We start from the raw sequence: 9,902 nt of genomic DNA on the forward strand, positions 1-9,902 counted from the left end.
TTTTCCTGATTTCAAATCTTATTAAAAGGTAATAATCAAGACAGTGTGGTAATGGCAAAAGAGCAAACATATAGATTAATGGAACAAAATTTAGAGACCAGAAATAAATCCTTATATTTATGGTCAACTGATTTTTGTTTTCTATAAGGTATCAGGACAAGTAATGGGGCAGGGGATAATCTTTTCAACAAATGGTGCTGGAATAAATGGACATCCACATGTAAAAAGAATGAAGTTGGACTTTTTCCTTACAACAAATACAGAAATTAACATGGATCATAAATCTAAATTTAAGAGGAAAAATTCTAAAACTCTTACCAGGAAATATAGAAGGAAATTTGTGTGAACTTAGGTTAGATAAAGCCTTTACAGATACTGCATCAAAAGAACAAGTGACCAAAAAGTTGATAAATTGTAATTCATCAAAATTAAAAAGTTTTGTTTGTAAAAATTATCATAAAAATAAAAAGACAGCATTTTTAATATGAAATTTATTGTCAAATTGGCTTCCATACAACACCCAGGGCTCCTCCCAACAGGTGCTCTCCTCTATACCCATCACGCACTCTCCCCTCTCTCCCACCCCCAATCAACCCTCAGTTTGTTCTCAGTTTTTAAGAGTCTCTTATGGTTTGCCTCCCTCCCTCTCTAAATTTTTGTTTTCCCTTCCCATCCCCCATGGTCTTCTGTCAAGTTTCTCAGGATCCACATAAGATGGTATCTTTCTCTGTATGACTTATTTCACTTAGCATAACACTCTCCAGTTCCATCCATGTTGCTAGAAAGGGCCATATTTCGTTCTTTCTCATTGCCACGTAGTACTCCATTGTGTATATAAACCACAATTTCTTTATCCATTCATCAGTTGATGGACATTTAGGCTCTTTCCATAACTTGGCTATTATTGAAAGTGCTGTTATAAACATTGGGGTACAAGTGCCCCTATATATCAGCACTCCTGTATCACTTGGGTAAATTCCTAGCAGTGCTATTGCTGGGTCATAGGGTAGATCTATGTTTAATTTTTTGAGGAACCTCCACACTGTTTTCCAGAGTGGCTGCACCACTTTGCATTCCCATCAACACTACAAGAGGGTTCCCATTTCTCCACATCCTTGCCAACATCTATAGTCTCCTGATTTGTTCATTTTAGCCACTCTGACTGATGTGAGGTGATATCTCAGTGTGGTTTTGATTTGTATTTCCCTGGCAACGAGTGATGTTGAGCATCTTTTCATGTGTCTGTTGGCCATCTGGATGTCTTCTTTAGAGAAGTGTCTATTCATGTTTTCTGCCCATTTCTTCACTGGAAAATGAAGCACTTCATTGGTGTGTTCTTTATAGATTTTGGATACTAGCCCTTTGTCCGATATGTCATTTCCAAATATCTTTTCCCATTCTGTCAGTTGCCTTTTAGTTTTGTTGATTGTTTCCTTTGCAACACAGAAGCTTTTTATCTTCATGAGGTCCCAATAGTTCATTTTTGCTTTTAATTCCCTTGCTTTTGGAGATGTGGCAAGTAAGAAATTGCTGCGGCTGAGGTCAGAGAGGTTTTTCCCGCTTTTTCCTCTAGGGTTTTGATGGTTTCCTGTCTCACATTCAGGTCCTTTATCCATTTTGAGTTTATTTTTGTGAATGGTGTAAGAAAGTAGTCTAGTCTCATTCTTCTGCATGTTGCTGTCCAGTTCTCCCAACACCATTTGTTAAAGAGACTGAAAAAGACAGCATTTTGAATGTGAATTAATATTTGAAAATAATTTATTTGATAAAGGACTCATAGCTAGAATAAAGCACTCTTACATTACAATAATAAAAATGACAAATAAACCAATTAAAAAGTGGGCATATGATTTGAATAGGTATTTTTCCAAAGATACATACTTGCTCAGTAAACACACAAAAAGGTGTTCAATATATTGTCTATTAGTGAGATGTAAAACAAATGTATAATAACATATCTCTTCATGTCCACTAGATACCTACAATTAAAAAGACATGCAAAAATAACTGTTGGCCAGGATATGGAAAAATTGGAACCTTGATACCACATTGGTAGGAATGTAAAATGTGGCAGTGACTTTTAAAAAAAGTGTGGCAGCTTCTCAAAAAATTAAATGGAAGGCTATCATATGAACCAGCAATTCCTATGCTAATCATAGACTCAAGAGAAATTTCAAAATTTATCCACACCAAAACTTAGAAACTAGTCTTTACTGCAGCATTATTTGTAACATCCCTAAAGTGGGAATTACCTAAATGTCCAAATAACTGATGGCATTTTATGTAGTATATGCATAAAGTAGAAGATCATTCTGCATTCACAAGGAATGACATGCTGATACATACTTCAACATGGATGACCCTGGAAAAATTTACCACCAATGAAATAAATCACAAAAGACCACATATTGCATGATTCAGTTTAGAGACGGAAAGTAGATGAGCCTGTGACTGGGTCATGTGGAAGGAATGGGGACTGAATGCTAATTGGTATATGTGGTTTTTTTTTGAGGTAATGAAAATGTTCTAAAATGGATGGTGGAGGGGCGCCTGGGTGGCGCAGTCGGTTAAGCGTCCGACTTCAGCCAGGTCACGATCTCGCGGTCCGTGAGTTCGAGCCCCGCGTCAGGCTCTGGGTTGATGGCTCCGAGCCTGGAGCCTGTTTCCGATTCTGTGTCTCCCTCTCTCTCTGCCCCTCCCCCGTTCATGCTCTGTCTCTCTCTGTCCCAAAAATAAATAAAAAACGTTGAAAAAAAAAAAATTTTAAAATGGATGGTGGAGATGGTCGCAGAACTATGTTTGTATACTAAAAATCATGGAACTGTACCCTTAAAACAGCAAAGTCAGGGAGGTGGTTAATTTAAGAAGTTTTATGTAGCAGTGAACATAGTAGCCCAGATGAGAGATATAAGCTTATGCCAGAAGGTTGTGAGAAAACCAACAGAAATAGGCCAGTGTTGTGCATATTTTGCGTGTAGAATTGCAACATAAAGGATGAACTGGTTCTAAATTTTGAGAAAGAGAGAAAAGGAAATTGCTCCAAAATTTTTGGAATAACTAGATGGTGAAAGGTGCCATTGACCTGAAAATCAACCAGAGAAGTAGAACAGCAGTAACAACAACAAAAAGTTAAAATCCATGTTCAGAACTTAGAGCATAATTCACAAGGAAAAAGTACCATCCATTTTTAAAAGCTACATTGTTAAAGTGAGGTGTCAACCCACAAAACAATCCTTTTATTAAGCAGTAGAGAGATCACAGTTGACTTTAAAATAGCATTTGCAGTGGAGGTAGAAACCAGATTGGTGTAAATTAAAAGAGACTTACAAAAACTAAAGTACTGCGCTCAGTGGTCTCTTCAAAGAAATTTGATGTAAATACGTGCCAAAAAAGCAGCAATTTAGGAGTGTTTGTATCAAAAGAGAATATTGTTTTAAGAAGGAAGCTACCAGAATATGTATAAATGCTGTTAGCTTAAGTCCAGCCAGAGGAGATAACAGAAAGGCTAGTGTCAGTGAGGTGGCAGGAAGAGATGGCTTGCTGAACTCAGGGAAAGATATGTGCAATAGACAAAGATATACTATGCCCATTTTAGCAGGTTTTAAGGAGAAGACCAAGAAATACAGATAACTTTCAGCTCATCATAATGGCTGCTATATTTGCTTAAAAATATGTGAGATGAAAAGGGTGATAGGGAGAGGAGTAAATTGGATGCTACACCTTTTAGAAACATGATCAATTATCTTTGTTGTTATTCTGCAATTAAAAACAACAACACTATCTCCCTCCATTTTTTATTCCGCCTTCTCTGTTTTCACTCTGACAGCTAATTTTCCAGAAGAATAAAGTAGGACTATAGGAACAGTCCTTGTATTATCTTCACCTTCTCAGCCCACTGCCACATAATATCATCACTCCATGTAAATTATTTCATACTTAGATGACCAAAGATCTCCTATCAGATTGATCTCTTTGTCTTTGACTTCTCTGCAAAGGTAGGCACTGTAGCATCTTGCCTCACTCAGTTTGTCTAACTCCACTTTTCCTTTGTTTGTTTATTTTGTGGCTGACCTCTGTGTGATCTGTGCTGCCTTTATGTTTCCTTACGTTTCCTTGAGGGTCCCTAGCATCTTGCCATCTGCTTTATTTTCTTCTCATCATATGCTTTCTTAAACACTTTATACCTTTGGCTTCATCTAAAACCTATATATTAATTGGTATAAATTTATTTTGAAAATACGTATATTTTTTAAAACTCAAAGCTAAATATCAGGATTCTTTAGAAACACCCCGTTGGAATTCCTTTTGTATCTCAAAGCAACTTGTCAAGACAACTTCTTTTCTCCATATGGACTTTCTTCTGGAAAGACATGGATAGCCCTGTTGCCTAAGCACGAATCTCTTAAATACACTACTCTTCCAATCTATCTCTCCAATTAATTAGCATAACCAATCTATTCTGTTTTCTACATAGTTTTAGTGACTTCTCCATCTCTCTTGTCGATTCTTCCCTAGTTTGATAACTCATCCTTTCTTTATTAGATAATTTTATGTCTTTTAGTTGCTCTCCCTATATCCAGCCCCACCTATATCCAATTATTTTAAAGGCACCTCATCCTTTCTTCAGTTATCAGATGAAGGGCCTACATTTCACTGTTGAGAAGATAGCAGGACAAGAGGGAATACTGACAGCAAGTCAAAAGGGAATATTGTCATCTTGAGAATCAAGACTTGAATTAAGAGTACAACAGAAAATGCCATGTATGAAAATAGCCTTATCTATCGCCCCACTCCTTAATTTGCTCTGAATCCTTTAGTCACTATGAATTTGCCAAATTAGCTAAATGTTCCTAATCCTTAAGTACATTAAAAAATAATAATAACTTGCCTGTCATTGAATTCACTTAGTTGAATTTTGTGTGATAAACATATCTTTGTACTGCCTCTAAATAAAAGTTACGTCTGTATCTTTCTTCTTTTTAAATGGAATTTCTTTAACATTATCACTTAGGTATCAAAAGCAAACTTAGATTACTGCAGTGTGGTAAAAATTTGCCTGGGAGTCAGAAGACATGAGCTCTGGATCCATTTCATACCCTCTCAAGTGGTGTGGACGCAGCAAGTTCAAATACATACTCCAGGTGTCAGGCTTCTCCTTACTGAGAAATGTGCTGAGTTTACCAGAATGATATTTAATGTCACTTCGGTTTTAAGGCATTATGATTCTACAACTTTTTTACACTTTCATTCATAATTCTGAAACAAAGTAGTGGTGGTTTTTACTTAACATATTTTTAGTTTTAGTTTATTTCCACTGTAAATGAAACATAAAAGCCTTGAAAATATTAGTAGTAAGATTAGTGACAGAATACATTGCAGAAGTAACTGAGATGAGATCAACTTTTCTCCAGAAAAGACATTCACCCTAAGACAAAAGAGTTAGATTTAAAAATTGAAATGGGGCTTTTAAAATCATGTGGATAAATTACCAGAGTGATTTTTTTAACAGACCTGAACTTTAGCTTTAGGGTACACAGAGTAAAACACTTTATTCTAAATCCCAATAATTCCAAAACGATAATTTGAACTAGAGTAAGATTTCTTTGTTTAGCAAATTTTCCCTTTAGCAGATATTTTTTGATAACGATATTAATGTAAGCAGACCAGAAACAGAAATGTGTTAATTTAGTTTGACAGATAGTGTTGGACACTTACCGAGTAGAGAGCTTGACAAAAATCATGCTTCACATAAACCCCTGTAGGAAGGTTAATGGGTGTCTAGGAACAGAGAAAAAAAAACAAAAACAAAAACAAAAAACTAAAGAGCTGTGAGACTGTTTTATTTTTTAACTGCAAAATCATTGCAACTAATAAATGCTTAAGAAAAAGAATAATTAAGTTTGGCCTGAGAATACTGTACACATTTTTAAAGAAGTTTTAGTCTAGAATAAACCTTCAATAGTGGCAGTAAGATGAATGAAAGCAATACATTGTGTTTATATTACACATTTAAGAATTTAAAAACCATGTGCAAGCAGAGTTCAATTTGTTCCCCATAGTAAGTCTGTGAAAACAATATGGAAAAGGAAAATACTTCCTCAATCAATGAGGAGTTAAGAATCAGAAGGGATAATATATTTTGATCATAGAACCTGTAAGCAGGACTGAAATCTAGTTCTTCAGTAACTCGACTTCTTTATTGCCCATAGGATAGAGAACACCAGATAGGAATGGTGAACAAAAGAAAAACTAACATTTGTTAAGGACTTCTTACATGAATGCCTTTTGAGCATGCTGTTGTAAAACACAGAATAGCACTCCAAATTCATATAATAGAATATAAACTCAAAGAATTCAGGTAACTTGTCAAAGTAAATTTCAGAGATGGTAGTTGATACTCACTTTTTTCCACTTTATTCTAAGACCTAAATGTTGGCACTATAGAAATGCTAGAATTTAGATAGTTTGAAGGGAATAAAAAATGAATTAATAAAACAATTCTATGTGAGTGAAACTGTTATATTTGGAGAATGAAGGTTATAGAAAAGACAAGGTGTCGATTATAATAGAATATAGTTAGAAGGAAGATTAGAGTCACATTTTCATTTTTTTAAATGCTTATTTATTTTTGAGACAAGAGAGAGCATGTGCTGGCAAGTGAGGAGGGGTTGGGGCAGAGACAAAGGATCCAAAGCTGGCTCCACGTTAACAACAGAGAGCCTGATTTGGGGCTCGAATTCACCTACAGAGAGATCATGACCTGAACCAAAGTCAGAGGCTCAACCGACTGAGCTACCCAGGCGCCCCTATAATTACATTTTAAGGCTGAGTTTCAGCTCATACATTTGTACTACATATTTTAATTCAGGAGAGGCAACAGAATATTTTGTTCAAGGGTGTTGCAAGGGCTTCTTCATTAGTCACAATGCAGTATCTTGATGCTGATGGTATGTATGTTTAGTAAATAACTTAAGAATAAATTATCTCAATATAGAAAAGGCAAGGAGGGTAAAGGTCATTAAAAATTCTGTGTCTCACCTCCTCCTTAAAGTTTAGGCAAGACCACATCACAAACTGGGGAAAGAAGTGATGTGTGCCACTTCCAAGCTAGTCGTAGCTTCTCTGATCTCTTCCTTTGCCTTGGCAACGTATGCCTATTTATTCCAGATAGATATTTGAACTCCAAGATACCGAGCTTCATTTGCGTTCTTGAGTGACTCTGTGGAGCAGAGAACCCCTCCTGGCATGGAACTGCACCTAATATGAATCTAAGAATCAATTTAACCTTGTGTCTGTTCCACCACTGAAATCTTGATAATTTGTGTTACTATGGCATAACCTCTCTAGTACTGACTAGTAAAGAAGTTGACATGAAAAAAAATGAGATGATTGCTTAACAAATTTTTTAAACTAAAATAGGTGGCATAGAGTGAGAAAGTTTAGCAAAGGCTATAAAAGTGACAAACCATGATATACGGTGGCTAAATATTTTTTAAAAATGTCATTTGAAATTAAATGGATGCAAGATAACGTGTTTAATGAACTTAGATCCTTATGAAAAAAGTAAGAATACAGAATATATTTGTTTTTGCTGTTTTGTGTTTTTGCTGTTTTGTTTTGTAAGGATACAGAATAAATAAACTTTAAACAAGAGTAAGAAAAGCTCAGGAAAGAAATGATAATTTGAAAGCAAAATAAAAAAATGAATATAGAATTTCCAGAAAAATAATTGGACTTTCATTGCTAAAAAACAAAAAACAAAAACAAAACAAAAAAACGACTTCTCAACTAAAAAAAACAAAAAATAAGACGGGAAGAGTATGTGAATGGAAAATTGTAAGTATTTTCCAAATGATGAAATTGCACCAGGAATAGGAAAGGAAAATAAATGTATGACTCCCAGTGAATTATTTCAATTCAATGACTCAGAGCAAAGAAGAATGTGGATTTCTGATCAAACACAATCCATTCAAGGTATCCAATATTAAGATGGGAAGAAAGATGGATAGAGACTAAGATGTAGAATGTGAAAAAAAAAAAAAAACAACAAAACAAACAACAATTCAACTTTAATATATCTTGAAAAATATGTGTTTGTTTACTAAATTTTAGAAAAATAAATTCTGTCAAAAATGGCAAAAGTCAGTTCTGTAAGATACTGTTAGTGTTTACGACAAAAACTGTACTTCTATTTTTTTAAAGATTTTATTTTTAAGTAATATCCACACCCAGGATGGGTTCAAACTCAGGGCTCCAAGATCAAGAGTCAAACACTTCACTGACTAAGACAGCCAGGTGCATCCCAAAACTGTACTTTGGCTCCCATATATTCACATGCTGGAAAGAAAGCTCCTTCCTGGAGTGAAACCAGGAGTTTCAAGTGAAACAATGAATAAGAGACTCTTTCAATGTCTGTTCAGCAGGATTTTATTACTACTTTGGAACAGTCACCCATACCATTTTCCAGTTTTTTGAATGTGATTACTGCAGTTTTGCTTCTCTGATTTTATTACTATATTGTGTATTTATGTATTTGGAGTCAGGCAATTAAAATATCTCCTTGACTTTTTTGAGAGGTCATAATCTGACCTTATGACTTATCCTTATCACCAGGATATTGGTGACTGGTTCGAACTGTAGCTATGCTTTGATCCAAACAATTTCCATATTCAGATATTGAGCTGAGAACAATGTATGACCACAGGAAGAGCATACATTCCTAAGCTATTTCATACGTGGCCAAGTAGTATAAGGATCATGGAAGCATTTCACATAGAGTGAAATAGCTTGTGAAATTGTTAAACATTTTTTTATGAGTTAGGAAAAGGAAAAAAAAGATGGAATTTGATAATGAAAAGATTGAATTGAAGCAGATATTCATACTTACTAAATATTCCATTTGTAATTTCTTATCCACATTATCCAGAGACTCTTCATATATGTGAGGCTATGTGTATCTGGCCAAAGGGCTATGAAGGAAGGTGATATACATTACACAGAGTGTGAGCAATGGGAAGCCTATTAATGAGTGCCTAATCTTTTTCCTCTATTCACTGACTGATTAAAACAGCTGCATATTTCAGGTGGTGCAGAAAGGAAATGATAGAGATTTTGTGAGCTTGGGTTCTTGAAAGCCTGTGTGGAGCAAAACAGTTTAATGGTCCATAATAACCAGACATGTAGCATGAAAAAGAAGTAAACATAAGTGTTTTTGCTGTTTTGTTTTGTCCTGTTTTATGTTTAAGCCACAGCAAAACTGGGATAATTTGATATTCCAGTCTTTACTAGTTCTACAGAGAGGGTCTGAGTGTCCTAGCTACTGCACAATGGTTTTCCTTTCTTCTTTCTAGGATATCAGTTAAGTATTCAAATTGTTCACCATTCCTAAAGAGATCTCATCTAAATGGTATACAATCCCAGGTAAACATCAATATAAATCACACAATTTATTTTTTGTACATATTTGGACTATCAAAATTTAGAAAAGTTTCTTTGATAAAACCTAAGAGGATAAAGAGGAAAATAGCTCCTAAATTGCACATGAAAATTTCTCTGTTGGTCATAGGATAAGGCTTTGCCTGATTCCACAGTAGGAATGACGTCATGAGGCCCATAAAAGTCTTAGGTTCTATCATCCAGCTTATCTCCATACTCTCTCCATAGCCCTCAAGAACTTCTATTTACTGTGAGATGGATATTGGTATCCAAAGTCACAATTGCTTTTGGATGATAAATCTACTAGAGTTTTAATAATGGGGGAAAAAGGGGTGAGGGTGAAAATAAGGGTCAGGTGACAGGGACATAAGTTAGAAATATAAGGATAAACCATACTTTATACTAAACCATTAAAATTATTGTGTAGTGTCAACAAGTTTATACATATTTCTCTCAATTCACTTCAA

This window comes from Panthera onca, chromosome B1 (assembly GCF_046562875.1).
Source record: "Panthera onca isolate mPanOnc1 chromosome B1, mPanOnc1 haplotype 2, whole genome shotgun sequence".
In the NCBI taxonomy this organism is placed as follows: domain Eukaryota; kingdom Metazoa; phylum Chordata; class Mammalia; order Carnivora; family Felidae; genus Panthera; species Panthera onca.